The sequence below is a fragment of the Somniosus microcephalus genome, chromosome 7, assembly GCF_052327205.1.
Source record: "Somniosus microcephalus isolate GS21.2 chromosome 7, FLI_Smic_1.0, whole genome shotgun sequence".
NCBI classification, from domain to species: domain Eukaryota; kingdom Metazoa; phylum Chordata; class Chondrichthyes; order Squaliformes; family Somniosidae; genus Somniosus; species Somniosus microcephalus.
In genome coordinates this window covers 5797612-5812013 of record NC_140993.1, presented here as the reverse complement: position 1 = coordinate 5812013, position 14402 = coordinate 5797612, and the positions used below count along the sequence as shown (strand labels likewise).

Sequence of the window (14402 nt, the reverse complement as noted above, 5' to 3'; positions counted from 1 at the left end):
GTATTTGAGGAGTGAGATCCTGGGCTGTGCATTTGAGGAGTGAGGTCCTGGAATTGTATTTGAGGAGTGAGGTCCTGGGCCGTGTATTTGAGGAGTGAGGTCCTGGGCCGTGTATTTGAGGAGTGAGGTCCTGGGCCGTGTATATGTGGAGTGAGGTCCTGGGCCGTGTATTTGAGGAGTGAGGTCCTGGGCCGTGTATTTGAGGAGTGAGGTCCTGGGCCGTGTATTTGAGGAGTGAGGTCCTGGGATTGTATTTGAGGAGTGAGGTCCTGGGCCGTGTATTTGAGGAGTGAGGTCCTGGGATTGTATTTGAGGAGTGAGGTCCTGGGCCGTGTATTTGAGGGGTGAGGTCCTGGGCCGTGTATTTGAGGAGTGAGGCCCTGGGCCGTGTATTTGAGGAGTGAGGTCCTGGGCCGTGTATTTGAGGAGTGAGGTCCTGGGCCGTGTATTTGAGGAGTGAGGTCCTGGGCCGTGTATTTGAGGAGTGAGGCCCTGGGCCATGTGTTTGAGGAGTGAGGTCCTGGGCCGTGTATTTGAGGAGTGAGGTCCTGGGCCGTGTATTTGAGGAGTGAGGTCCTGGGCCGTGTATTTGAGGAGTGAGTTCCTAGGCCTTGCATTTGAGGAGTGAGATCCTGGGCTGTGCATTTGAGGAGTGAGGTCCTGGGATTGTATTTGAGGAGTGAGGTCCTGGGCCGTGTATTTGCGGAGTGAGGTCCTGGGCCGTGTATTTGAGGAGTGAGGTCCTGGGCCGTGTATATGAGGAGTGAGGTCCTGGGCCGTGTATTTCAGGAGTGAGGTCCTGGGCCGTGTATTTGAGGAGTGAGGTCCTGGGCCGTGTATTTGAGGAGTGAGGTCCTGGGCCGTGTATTTGAGGAGTGAGGTCCTGGGCTGTGTATTTGAGGAGTGAGGTCCTGGGATTGTATTTGAGGAGTGAGGTCCTGGGCCGTGTATTTGAGGGGTGAGGTCCTGGGCCGTGTATTTGAGGAGTGAGGCCCTGGGCCGTGTATTTGAGGAGTGAGGTCCTGGGCCGTGTATTTGAGGAGTGAGGTCCTGGGCCGTGTATTTGAGGAGTGAGGTCCTGGGCCGTGTATTTGAGGAGTGAGGCCCTGGGCCATGTGTTTGAGGAGTGAGGTCCTGGGCCGTGTATTTGAGGAGTGAGGTCCTGGGCCGTGTATTTGAGGAGTGAGGCCCTGGGCCGTGTATTTGAGGAGTGAGGCCCTGGGCCGTGTGTTTGTGGAGTGAGGTCCTGGGCCGTGTATTTGAGGAGTGAGGACTTGGGCCGTGTCTTTGAGGAGTGAGGTCCTGGGATGTGTATTTGAGGAGTGAGGTCCTAGGCCGTGTTTTTGAGGAGTGAGGTCCTGGGCCGTGTATTTGTGGAGTGAGGTCCTGGGACGTGTATTTGAGGAGTGAGGTCCTGGGCCGTGTAATTGAGGAGTGAGGTCCTGGGCCGTGTATTTCAGGAGTGAGGTCCTGGTCCGTGTGTTTCAGGAGTGAGGTCCTGGGCCGTGTATTTGAGGAGTGAGGTCCTGGGCCGTGTATTTGTGGAGTGAGGTCCTGGGCCGTGTATTTGAGGAGTGAGGTCCTGGGCCCTGTATATGAGGAGTGAGGTCCTGGGCCGTGTATTTGAGGAGTGAGGTCCTGGGCCGTGTATTTGAGGAGTGAGGTCCTGGGCCATGTATTTGAGGAGTGAGGTCCTGGGCCGTGTATTTGAGGAGTGAAGTCCTGGGCCGTGTATTTGAGGAGTGAGGTCCTGGGATGTGTATTTGAGGAGTGAGGTCCTAGGCCGTGTTTTTGAGGAGTGAGGTCCTGGGCCGTGTATTTGTGGAGTGAGGTCCTGGGACGTGTATTTGAGGAGTGAGGTCCTGGGCCGTGTAATTGAGGAGTGAGGTCCTGGGCCGTGTATTTCAGGAGTGAGGTCCTGGGCCGTGTGTTTGAGGAGTGAGGTCCTGGGCCGTGTATTTGAGGAGTGAGGTCCTGGGCCGTGTATTTGAGGAGTGAGGTCCTGGGCCGTGTGTTTGAGGAGTGAGGTCCTGGGCCGTGTATTTGAGGAGTGAGGCCCTGGGCCGTGTATTTGAGGAGTGAGGTCCTGGGATTGTATTTGAGGAGTGAGGTCCTGGGCCGTGTATTTGAGGAGTGAGGTCCTGGGCCGTGTATTTGAGTAGTGAGGTCCTGGGATGTGTATTTGAGGAGTGAGGTCCTGGGCCGTGTATTTGAGGAGTGAAGTCCTGGGCCGTGTATTTGAGGAGTGAGGTCCTGGGCCGTGTATTTGAGGAGTGAGGTCCTGGGCCTTGTATTTGAGGAGTGAGGTCCTTGGCCATGTGTTTGAGGAGTGAGGTCCTGGGCCGTGTATTTGAGGAGTGAGGTCCTGGGCGTGTGTTTGAGGAGTGAGGTCCTGGGCCGTGTATTTGAGGAGTGAGGTCCTGGGCCGTGTATTTGAGGAGTGAGGACCTGGGCCGTGTCTTTGAGGAGTGAGGTCATGGGATGTGTATTTGAGGAGTGAGGTCCTGGGCCGTGTAATTGAGGAGTGAGGTCCTGGGCCGTGTATTTGAGGTGTGAGGTCCTGGGCCGTGTATTTGAGGAGTGAGGTCCTGGGCCGTGTATTTGAGGAGTGAGGTCCTGGGCCGTGTATTTGAGGAGTGAAGTCCTGTGCCGTGTATTTGAGGAGTGAGGTCCTGGGATGTGTATTTGAGGAGTGAGGTCCTAGGCCGTGTTTTTGAGGAGTGAGGTCCTGGGCCGTGTATTTGTGGAGTGAGGTCCTGGGACGTGTATTTGAGGAGTGAGGTCCTGGGCCGTGTAATTGAGGAGTGAGGTCCTGGGCCGTGTATTTCAGGAGTGAGGTCCTGGGCCGTGTGTTTGAGGAGTGAGGTCCTGGGCCGTGTATTTGAGGAGTGAGGTCCTGGGACGTGTATTTGAGGAGTGAGGTCCTGGGCCATGTGTTTGAGGAGTGAGGTCCTGGGCCGTGTATTTGAGGAGTGAGGCCCTGGGCCGTGTATTTGAGGAGTGAGGTCCTGGGCCGTGTATTTGAGGAGAGAGGTCCTAGGCCGTGCATTTGAGGAGTGAGGTCCTGGGCCGTGTATATGAGGAGTGAGGTCCTGGGCCGTGTATTTGAGGAGTGAGGTCCTGGGCCGTGTATTTGAGGAGTGAGGTCGTGGGCCGTGTATTTGAGGAGTGAGGTCCTGGGCCGTGTATTTGAGGAGTGAGGTCCTGGGCCGTGTATTTGAGGAGTGAGGTCCTGGGATTGTATTTGAGGAGTGAGGTCCTGGGCCGTGTATTTGAGGAGTGAGGTCCTGGGCCGTGTATTTGAGGAGTGAGGTCCTGGGCCGTGTGTTTGAGGAGTGAGGTCCTGGGCCGTGTATTTGAGGAGTGAGGTCCTGGGCCGTGTATTTGAGGAGTGAGGTACTGGGCCGTGTGTTTGAGGAGTGAGGTCCTGGGCCGTGTATTTGAGGAGTGAGGTCCTGGGCCGTGTATTTGAGGAGTGAGGTCCTGGGCCGTGTATTTGAGGAGTGAGGTCCTGGGCTGTGTATTTGAGCAGTGAGGTCCTGGGAAGTGTATTTGAGGAGTGAGGTCCTGGGCCGTGTATTTGAGGAGTGAGGTCCTGGGCTGTGTATTTGAGCAGTGAGGTCCTGGGAAGTGTATTTGAGGAGTGAGGTCCTGGGCCGTGTATTTGAGGAGTGAGGTCCTGGGCCGTGTATTTGAGGAGTGAGGCCCTGGGCCGTGTATTTGAGGAGTGAGGTCCTGGGCCGTGTATTTGAGGAGTGAGGTCCTGGGCCGTGTATTTGAGGAGTGAGGACCTGGGATTGTATTTGAGGAGTGAGGTCCTGGGATTGTATTTGAGGAGTGAGGTCCTGGGCCGTGTATTTGAGGAGTGAGGTCCTGGGACGTGTATTTGAGGAGTGAGGTCCTGGGCCGTGTATTTGAGGAGTGAGGTCCTGGGCCGTGTATTTGAGGAGTGAGGTCCTGGGACGTGTATTTGAGGAGTGAGGTCCTGGGCCGTGTATTTGAGGAGTGAGGTCCTGGGCCGTGTATTTGAGGAGTGAGGTCCTGGGCCGTGTATTTGAGGAGTGAGGTCCTGGGATTGTTGTTGAGGAGTGAGGTCCTGGGCCGTGTATTTGAGGAGTGAGGTCCTGGGCCGTGTATTTGAGGAGTGAGGTCCTGGGCCGTGTATTTGAGGAGTGAGGTCCTGGGCCGTGTATTTGAGGAGTGAGGTCCTGGGATTGTATTTGAGGAGTGAGGTCCTGGGCCGTGTATTTGAGGAGTGAGGTCCTTGGCCGTGTGTTTGAGGAGTGAGGTCCTGGGCCGTGTATTTGAGGAGTGAGGTCCTGGGCCGTGTGTTTGAGGAGTGAGGTCCTGGGCCGTGTATTTGAGGAGTGAGGTCCTGGGCCGTGTGTTTGAGGAGTGAGGCCCTGGGCCGTGTATTTGAGGAGTGAGGTCCTGGGCCGTGTATTTGAGGAGTGAGATCCTGGGCCGTGCATTTGAGGAGTGAGGTCCTGGGATTGTATTTGAGGAGTGAGGTCCTGGGCCGTGTATTTGAGGAGTGAGGACCTGGGCCGTGTATTTGAGGAGTGAGGTCCTAGGCCTTGTATTTGAGGAGTGAGATCCTGGGCCGTGTATTTGAGGAGTGAGGTCCTGGAATTGTATTTGAGGAGTGAGGTCCTGGGCCGTGTATTTGAGGAGTGAGGTCCTGGGCCGTGTATTTGAGGAGTGAGGTCCTGGGCCGTGTATATGTGGAGTGAGGTCCTGGGCCGTGTATTTGAGGAGTGAGGTCCTGGGCCGTGTATTTGAGGAGTGAGGTCCTGGGCCGTGTATATGTGGAGTGAGGTCCTGGGCCGTGTATTTGAGGAGTGAGGTCCTGGGCCGTGTATTTGAGGAGTGAGGTCCTGGGCCGTGTATTTGAGGAGTGAGGTCCTGGGCCGTGTATTTGAGGAGTGAGGTCCTGGGATTGTATTTGAGGAGTGAGGTCCTGGGCCGTGTATTTGAGGGGTGAGGTCCTGGGCCGTGTATTTGAGGAGTGAGGCCCTGGGCCGTGTATTTGAGGAGTGAGGTCCTGGGCCGTGTATTTGAGGAGTGAGGTCCTGGGCCGTGTATTTGAGGAGTGAGGTCCTGGGCCGTGTATTTGAGGAGTGAGGCCCTGGGCCATGTGTTTGAGGAGTGAGGTCCTGGGCCGTGTATTTGAGGAGTGAGGTCCTGGGCCGTGTATTTGAGGAGTGAGGTCCTGGGCCGTGTATTTGAGGAGTGAGGTCCTAGGCCTTGCATTTGAGGAGTGAGATCCTGGGCTGTGCATTTGAGGAGTGAGGTCCTGGGATTGTATTTGAGGAGTGAGGTCCTGGGCCGTGTATTTGAGGAGTGAGGTCCTGGGCCGTGTATTTGAGGAGTGAGGTCCTGGGCCGTGTATTTGAGGAGTGAGGCCCTGGGCCGTGTATTTGAGGAGTGAGGTCCTGGGCCGTGTATTTGAGGAGTGAGATCCTGGGCCGTGCATTTGAGGAGTGAGGTCCTGGGATTGTATTTGAGGAGTGAGGTCCTGGGCCGTGTATTTGAGGAGTGAGGTCCTGGGCCGTGTATTTGAGGAGTGAGTTCCTGGGACGTGTATTTGAGGAGTGAGGTCCTGGGACGTGTGTTTGAGGAGTGAGGTCCTGGGCCGTGTATTTGAGGAGTGAGGCCCTGGGCCGTGTATTTGAGGAGTGAGGTCCTGGGCCGTGTATTTGAGGAGTGAGGTCCTGGGCCGTGTATTTGAGGAGTGAGGTCCTGGGCCGTGTATTTGAGGAGTGAGGACCTGGGCCGTGTATTTGAGGAGTGAGGTCCTGGGCCGTGTATTTGAGGAGTGAGGTCCTGGGCCGTGTATTTGAGGAGTGAGGTCCTGGGCCGTGTATTTGAGGAGTGAGGTCCTGGGCTGTGTATTTGAGGAGTGAGGTCCTGGGCCGTGTCTTTGAGGAGTGAGGTCCTGGGATTGTATTTGAGGGGTGAGGTCCTGGGCCGTGTATTTGAGGAGTGAGGTCCTGGGCCGTGTATTTGAGGAGTGAGGTCCTGGGCCGTGTATTTGAGGAGTGAGGTCCTGGGCCGTGCATTTGAGGAGTGAGGCCCTGGGCCATGTGTTTGAGGAGTTAGGTCCTGGGCCGTGTATTTGAGGAGTGAGGTCCTGGGCCGTGTATTTGAGGAGTGAGGACCTGGGCCATGTCTTTGAGGAGTGAGGTCCTGGGATGTGTATTTGAGGAGTGAGGTCCTGGGCCGTGTATTTGAGGAGTGAGGTCCTGGGCCGTGTATTTGTGGAGTGAGGTCCTGGGACGTGTATTTGAGGAGTGAGGTCCTGGGCCGTGTATTTGAGGAGTGAGGCCCTGGGCCGTGTATTTCAGGAGTGAGGTCCTGGGCCGTGTGTTTGAGGAGTGAGGTCCTGGGCCGTGTATTTGAGGAGTGAGGTCCTGGGCCGTGTATTTGAGGAGTGAGGTCCTGGGCCGTGTATTTGAGGAGTGAGGTCCTGGGCTGTGTATTTGAGCAGTGAGGTCCTGGGAAGTGTATTTGAGGAGTGAGGTCCTGGGCCGTGTATTTGAGGAGTGAGGTCCTGGGCCGTGTATTTGAGGAGTGAGGTCCTGGACCGTGTATTTGAGGAGAGAGGTCCTGGGCCGTGTATTTGAGGAGTGAGGTCCTGGGCCGTGTATTTGAGGAGTGAGGTCCTGGGCCGTGTATTTGAGGAGTGAGGACCTGGGATTGTATTTGAGGAGTGAGGTCCTGGGATTGTATTTGAGGAGTGAGGTCCTGGGCCGTGTATTTGAGGAGTGAGGTCCTGGGACGTGTATTTGAGGAGTGAGGTCCTGGGATTGTATTTGAAGAGTGAGGTCCTGGGCCGTGTATTTGAGGAGTGAGGTCCTGGGCCGTGTATTTGAGGAGTGAGGACCTGGGATTGTATTTGAGGAGTGAGGTCCTGGGGTTGTATTTGAGGAGTGAGGTCCTGGGCCGTGTATTTGAGGAGTGAGGTCCTGGGACGTGTATTTGAGGAGTGAGGTCCTGGGCCGTGTATTTGAGGAGTGAGGTCCTGGGCCGTGTATTTGAGGAGTGAGGTCCTGGGCCGTGTATTTGAGGAGTGAGGTCCTGGGACGTGTATTTGAGGAGTGAGGTCCTGGGCCGTGTATTTGAGGAGTGAGGTCCTGGGCCGTGTGTTTGAGGAGTGAGGTCCTGGGCCGTGTATTTGAGGAGTGAGGTCCTGGGCCGTGTGTTTGAGGAGTGAGGCCCTGGGCCGTGTATTTGAGGAGTGAGGTCCTGGGCCGTGTATTTGAGGAGTGAGATCCTGGGCCGTGCATTTGAGGAGTGAGGTCCTGGGATTGTATTTGAGGAGTGAGGTCCTGGGCCGTGTATTTGAGGAGTGAGGACCTGGGCCGTGTATTTGAGGAGTGAGGTCCTAGGCCTTGTATTTGAGGAGTGAGATCCTGGGCTGTGCATTTGAGGAGTGAGGTCCTGGAATTGTATTTGAGGAGTGAGGTCCTGGGCCGTGTATTTGAGGAGTGAGGTCCTGGGCCGTGTATTTGAGGAGTGAGGTCCTGGGCCGTGTATATGTGGAGTGAGGTCCTGGGCCGTGTATTTGAGGAGTGAGGTCCTGGGCCGTGTATTTGAGGAGTGAGGTCCTGGGCCGTGTATTTGAGGAGTGAGGTCCTGGGCCGTGTATTTGAGGGGTGAGGTCCTGGGCCGTGTATTTGAGGAGTGAGGCCCTGGGCCGTGTATTTGAGGAGTGAGGTCCTGGGCCGTGTATTTGAGGAGTGAGGTCCTGGGCCGTGTATTTGAGGAGTGAGGTCCTGGGCCGTGTATTTGAGGAGTGAGGCCCTGGGCCATGTGTTTGAGGAGTGAGGTCCTGGGCCGTGTATTTGAGGAGTGAGGTCCTGGGCCGTGTATTTGAGGAGTGAGGTCCTGGGCCGTGTATTTGAGGAGTGAGTTCCTAGGCCTTGCATTTGAGGAGTGAGATCCTGGGCTGTGCATTTGAGGAGTGAGGTCCTGGGATTGTATTTGAGGAGTTTGGTCCTGGGCCGTGTATTTGCGGAGTGAGGTCCTGGGCCGTGTATTTGAGGAGTGAGGTCCTGGGCCGTGTATATGAGGAGTGAGGTCCTGGGCCGTGTATTTGAGGAGTGAGGTCCTGGGCCGTGTATTTGAGGAGTGAGGTCCTGGGCCGTGTATTTGAGGAGTGAGGTCCTGGGCCGTGTATTTGAGGAGTGAGGTCCTGGGCTGTGTATTTGAGGAGTGAGGTCCTGGGATTGTATTTGAGGAGTGAGGTCCTGGGCCGTGTATTTGAGGGGTGAGGTCCTGGGCCGTGTATTTGAGGAGTGAGGCCCTGGGCCGTGTATTTGAGGAGTGAGGTCCTGGGCCGTGTATTTGAGGAGTGAGGTCCTGGGCCGTGTATTTGAGGAGTGAGGTCCTGGGCCGTGTATTTGAGGAGTGAGGCCCTGGGCCATGTGTTTGAGGAGTGAGGTCCTGGGCCGTGTATTTGAGGAGTGAGGTCCTGGGCCGTGTATTTGAGGAGTGAGGCCCTGGGCCGTGTATTTGAGGAGTGAGGCCCTGGGCCGTGTGTTTGTGGAGTGAGGTCCTGGGCCGTGTATTTGAGGAGTGAGGACCTGGGCCGTGTCTTTGAGGAGTGAGGTCCTGGGATGTGTATTTGAGGAGTGAGGTCCTAGGCCGTGTTTTTGAGGAGTGAGGTCCTGGGCCGTGTATTTGTGGAGTGAGGTCCTGGGACGTGTATTTGAGGAGTGAGGTCCTGGGCCGTGTAATTGAGGAGTGAGGTCCTGGGCCGTGTATTTCAGGAGTGAGGTCCTGGTCCGTGTGTTTCAGGAGTGAGGTCCTGGGCCGTGTATTTGAGGAGTGAGGTCCTGGGCCGTGTATTTGTGGAGTGAGGTCCTGGGCCGTGTATTTGAGGAGTGAGGTCCTGGGCCCTGTATATGAGGAGTGAGGTCCTGGGCCGTGTATTTGAGGAGTGAGGTCCTGGGCCGTGTATTTGAGGAGTGAGGTCCTGGGCCATGTATTTGAGGAGTGAGGTCCTGGGCCGTGTATTTGAGGAGTGAAGTCCTGGGCCGTGTATTTGAGGAGTGAGGTCCTAGGCCGTGTTTTTGAGGAGTGAGGTCCTGGGCCGTGTATTTGTGGAGTGAGGTCCTGGGACGTGTATTTGAGGAGTGAGGTCCTGGGCCGTGTAATTGAGGAGTGAGGTCCTGGGCCGTGTATTTCAGGAGTGAGGTCCTGGGCCGTGTGTTTGAGGAGTGAGGTCCTGGGCCGTGTATTTGAGGAGTGAGGTCCTGGGCCGTGTATTTGAGGAGTGAGGTCCTGGGCCGTGTGTTTGAGGAGTGAGGTCCTGGGCCGTGTATTTGAGGAGTGAGGCCCTGGGCCGTGTATTTGAGGAGTGAGGTCCTGGGATTGTATTTGAGGAGTGAGGTCCTGGGCCGTGTATTTGAGTAGTGAGGTCCTGGGATGTGTATTTGAGGAGTGAGGTCCTGGGCCGTGTATTTGAGGAGTGAAGTCCTGGGCCGTGTATTTGAGGAGTGAGGTCCTGGGCCGTGTATTTGAGGAGTGAGGTCCTGGGCCTTGTATTTGAGGAGTGAGGTCCTTGGCCATGTGTTTGAGGAGTGAGGTCCTGGGCCGTGTATTTGAGGAGTGAGGTCCTGGGCGTGTGTTTGAGGAGTGAGGTCCTGGGCCGTGTATTTGAGGAGTGAGGTCCTGGGCCGTGTATTTGAGGAGTGAGGACCTGGGCCGTGTCTTTGAGGAGTGAGGTCCTGGGATGTGTATTTGAGGAGTGAGGTCCTGGGCCGTGTAATTGAGGAGTGAGGTCCTGGGCCGTGTATTTGAGGTGTGAGGTCCTGGGCCGTGTATTTGAGGAGTGAGGTCCTGGGCCGTGTATTTGAGGAGTGAGGTCCTGGGCCGTGTATTTGAGGAGTGAAGTCCTGTGCCGTGTATTTGAGGAGTGAGGTCCTGGGATGTGTATTTGAGGAGTGAGGTCCTAGGCCGTGTTTTTGAGGAGTGAGGTCCTGGGCCGTGTATTTGTGGAGTGAGGTCCTGGGACGTGTATTTGAGGAGTGAGGTCCTGGGCCGTGTAATTGAGGAGTGAGGTCCTGGGCCGTGTATTTCAGGAGTGAGGTCCTGGGCCGTGTATTTGAGGAGTGAGGTCCTGGGCCGTGTATTTGAGGAGAGAGGTCCTAGGCCGTGCATTTGAGGAGTGAGGTCCTGGGCCGTGTATATGAGGAGTGAGGTCCTGGGCCGTGTATTTGAGGAGTGAGGTCCTGGGCCGTGTATTTGAGGAGTGAGGTCGTGGGCCGTGTATTTGAGGAGTGAGGTCCTGGGCCGTGTATTTGAGGAGTGAGGTCCTGGGCCGTGTATTTGAGGAGTGAGGTCCTGGGATTGTATTTGAGGAGTGAGGTCCTGGGCCGTGTATTTGAGGAGTGAGGTCCTGGGCCGTGTATTTGAGGAGTGAGGTCCTGGGCCGTGTGTTTGAGGAGTGAAGTCCTGGGCCGTGTATTTGAGGAGTGAGGTCCTGGGATGTATTTGAGGAGTGAGGCCCTGGGCCGTGTATTTGAGGAGTGAGGTCCTGGGCCGTGTATTTGAGGAGTGAGGTCCTCGGCCGTGTATTTGAGGAGTGAGGTCCTGGGCCGTGTATTTGAGGAGTGAGGTCCTGGGATTGTATTTGAGGAGTGAGGTCCTGGGCCGTGTATTTGAGGAGTGAGGTCCTGGGATTGTATTTGAAGAGTGAGGTCCTGGGCCGTGTATTTGAGGAGTGAGGTCCTGGGCCGTGTATTTGAGGAGTGAGGCCCTGGGCCGTGTATTTGAGGAGTGAGGTCCTGGGCCGTGTATTTGAGGAGTGAGGTCCTGGGCCGTGTATTTGAGGAGTGAGTTCCTAGGCCTTGCATTTGAGGAGTGAGATCCTGGGCTGTGCATTTGAGGAGTGAGGTCCTGGGATTGTATTTGAGGAGTGAGGTCCTGGGCCGTGTATTTGCGGAGTGAGGTCCTGGGCCGTGTATTTGAGGAGTGAGGTCCTGGGCCGTGTATATGAGGAGTGAGGTCCTGGGCCGTGTATTTGAGGAGTGAGGTCCTGGGCCGTGTATTTGAGGAGTGAGGTCCTGGGCCGTGTATTTGAGGAGTGAGGTCCTGGGCCGTGTATTTGAGGAGTGAGGTCCTGGGCTGTGTATTTGAGGAGTGAGGTCCTGGGATTGTATTTGAGGAGTGAGGTCCTGGGCCGTGTATTTGAGGGGTGAGGTCCTGGGCCGTGTATTTGAGGAGTGAGGCCCTGGGCCGTGTATTTGAGGAGTGAGGTCCTGGGCCGTGTATTTGAGGAGTGAGGTCCTGGGCCGTGTATTTGAGGAGTGAGGTCCTGGGCCGTGTATTTGAGGAGTGAGGCCCTGGGCCATGTGTTTGAGGAGTGAGGTCCTGGGCCGTGTATTTGAGGAGTGAGGTCCTGGGCCGTGTATTTGAGGAGTGAGGCCCTGGGCCGTGTATTTGAGGAGTGAGGCCCTGGGCCGTGTGTTTGTGGAGTGAGGTCCTGGGCCGTGTATTTGAGGAGTGAGGACCTGGGCCGTGTCTTTGAGGAGTGAGGTCCTGGGATGTGTATTTGAGGAGTGAGGTCCTAGGCCGTGTTTTTGAGGAGTGAGGTCCTGGGCCGTGTATTTGTGGAGTGAGGTCCTGGGACGTGTATTTGAGGAGTGAGGTCCTGGGCCGTGTAATTGAGGAGTGAGGTCCTGGGCCGTGTATTTCAGGAGTGAGGTCCTGGTCCGTGTGTTTCAGGAGTGAGGTCCTGGGCCGTGTATTTGAGGAGTGAGGTCCTGGGCCGTGTATTTGTGGAGTGAGGTCCTGGGCCGTGTATTTGAGGAGTGAGGTCCTGGGCCCTGTATATGAGGAGTGAGGTCCTGGGCCGTGTATTTGAGGAGTGAGGTCCTGGGCCGTGTATTTGAGGAGTGAGGTCCTGGGCCATGTATTTGAGGAGTGAGGTCCTGGGCCGTGTATTTGAGGAGTGAAGTCCTGGGCCGTGTATTTGAGGAGTGAGGTCCTGGGATGTGTATTTGAGGAGTGAGGTCCTAGGCCGTGTTTTTGAGGAGTGAGGTCCTGGGCCGTGTATTTGTGGAGTGAGGTCCTGGGACGTGTATTTGAGGAGTGAGGTCCTGGGCCGTGTAATTGAGGAGTGAGGTCCTGGGCCGTGTATTTCAGGAGTGAGGTCCTGGGCCGTGTGTTTGAGGAGTGAGGTCCTGGGCCGTGTATTTGAGGAGTGAGGTCCTGGGCCGTGTATTTGAGGAGTGAGGTCCTGGGCCGTGTGTTTGAGGAGTGAGGTCCTGGGCCGTGTATTTGAGGAGTGAGGCCCTGGGCCGTGTATTTGAGGAGTGAGGTCCTGGGATTGTATTTGAGGAGTGAGGTCCTGGGCCGTGTATTTGAGTAGTGAGGTCCTGGGATGTGTATTTGAGGAGTGAGGTCCTGGGCCGTGTATTTGAGGAGTGAAGTCCTGGGCCGTGTATTTGAGGAGTGAGGTCCTGGGCCGTGTATTTGAGGAGTGAGGTCCTGGGCCTTGTATTTGAGGAGTGAGGTCCTTGGCCATGTGTTTGAGGAGTGAGGTCCTGGGCCGTGTATTTGAGGAGTGAGGTCCTGGGCGTGTGTTTGAGGAGTGAGGTCCTGGGCCGTGTATTTGAGGAGTGAGGTCCTGGGCCGTGTATTTGAGGAGTGAGGACCTGGGCCGTGTCTTTGAGGAGTGAGGTCCTGGGATGTGTATTTGAGGAGTGAGGTCCTGGGCCGTGTAATTGAGGAGTGAGGTCCTGGGCCGTGTATTTGAGGTGTGAGGTCCTGGGCCGTGTATTTGAGGAGTGAGGTCCTGGGCCGTGTATTTGAGGAGTGAGGTCCTGGGCCGTGTATTTGAGGAGTGAAGTCCTGTGCCGTGTATTTGAGGAGTGAGGTCCTGGGATGTGTATTTGAGGAGTGAGGTCCTAGGCCGTGTTTTTGAGGAGTGAGGTCCTGGGCCGTGTATTTGTGGAGTGAGGTCCTGGGACGTGTATTTGAGGAGTGAGGTCCTGGGCCGTGTAATTGAGGAGTGAGGTCCTGGGCCGTGTATTTCAGGAGTGAGGTCCTGGGCCGTGTGTTTGAGGAGTGAGGTCCTGGGCCGTGTATTTGAGGAGTGAGGTCCTGGGACGTGTATTTGAGGAGTGAGGTCCTGGGCCATGTGTTTGAGGAGTGAGGTCCTGGGCCGTGTATTTGAGGAGTGAGGCCCTGGGCCGTGTATTTGAGGAGTGAGGTCCTGGGCCGTGTATTTGAGGAGAGAGGTCCTAGGCCGTGCATTTGAGGAGTGAGGTCCTGGGCCGTGTATATGAGGAGTGAGGTCCTGGGCCGTGTATTTGAGGAGTGAGGTCCTGGGCCGTGTATTTGAGGAGTGAGGTCGTGGGCCGTGTATTTGAGGAGTGAGGTCCTGGGCCGTGTATTTGAGGAGTGAGGTCCTGGGCCGTGTATTTGAGGAGTGAGGTCCTGGGATTGTATTTGAGGAGTGAGGTCCTGGGCCGTGTATTTGAGGAGTGAGGTCCTGGGCCGTGTATTTGAGGAGTGAGGTCCTGGGCCGTGTGTTTGAGGAGTGAGGTCCTGGGCCGTGTATTTGAGGAGTGAGGTCCTGGGCCGTGTATTTGAGGAGTGAGGCCCTGGGCCGTGTATTTGAGGAGTGAGGTCCTGGGCCGTGTATTTGAGGAGTGAGGTCCTCGGCCGTGTATTTGAGGAGTGAGGTCCTGGGCCGTGTATTTGAGGAGTGAGGTCCTGGGATTGTATTTGAGGAGTGAGGTCCTGGGCCGTGTATTTGAGGAGTGAGGTCCTGGGATTGTATTTGAAGAGTGAGGTCCTGGGCCGTGTATTTGAGGAGTGAGGTCCTGGGCCGTGTATTTGAGGAGTGAGGCCCTGGGCCGTGTATTTGAGGAGTGAGGTCCTGGGCCGTGTATTTGAGGAGTGAGGTCCTGGGACGTGTATTTGAGGAGTGAGGTCCTGGGCCGTGTATTTGAGGAGTGAGGTCCTGGGCCGTGTATTTGAGGAGTGAGCTCCTGGGCCGTGTATTTGAGGAGTGAGGTCCTGGGATTGTATTTGAACAGTGAGGTCCTGGGCCGTGTATTTGAGGAGTGAGGTCCTGGGCCGTGTATTTGAGGAGTGAGGTCCTGGGATTGTATTTGAGGAGTGAGGTCCTGGGATTGTATTTGAGGAGTGAGGTCCTGGGCCGTGTATTTGAGGAGTGAGGTCCTGGGCCGTGTATTTGAGGAGTGAGGTCCTGGGCCGTGTATTTGAGGAGTGAGGTCCTGGGCCGTGTATTTGAGGAGTGAGGTCCTGGGCCGTGTATTTGAGGAGTGAGGTCCTGGGCCGTGTATTTGAGGAGTGAGGTCCTGGGACGTGTATTTGAGGAGTGAGGTCCTGGGCCGTGTATTTGAGGAGTGAGGTCCTGGGAC

General features: G+C 56.1%; 1 protein-coding gene across 1 annotated transcript in view; it reads left to right on the top strand.

Moving 5' to 3' along the window:
- The window catches only part of agap3 (ArfGAP with GTPase domain, ankyrin repeat and PH domain 3), a 737224-nt gene that overhangs the window by 223082 nt on the left and 499740 nt on the right, over positions 1-14402 (top strand). The gene's annotated exons all lie outside the window — the stretch shown is intronic.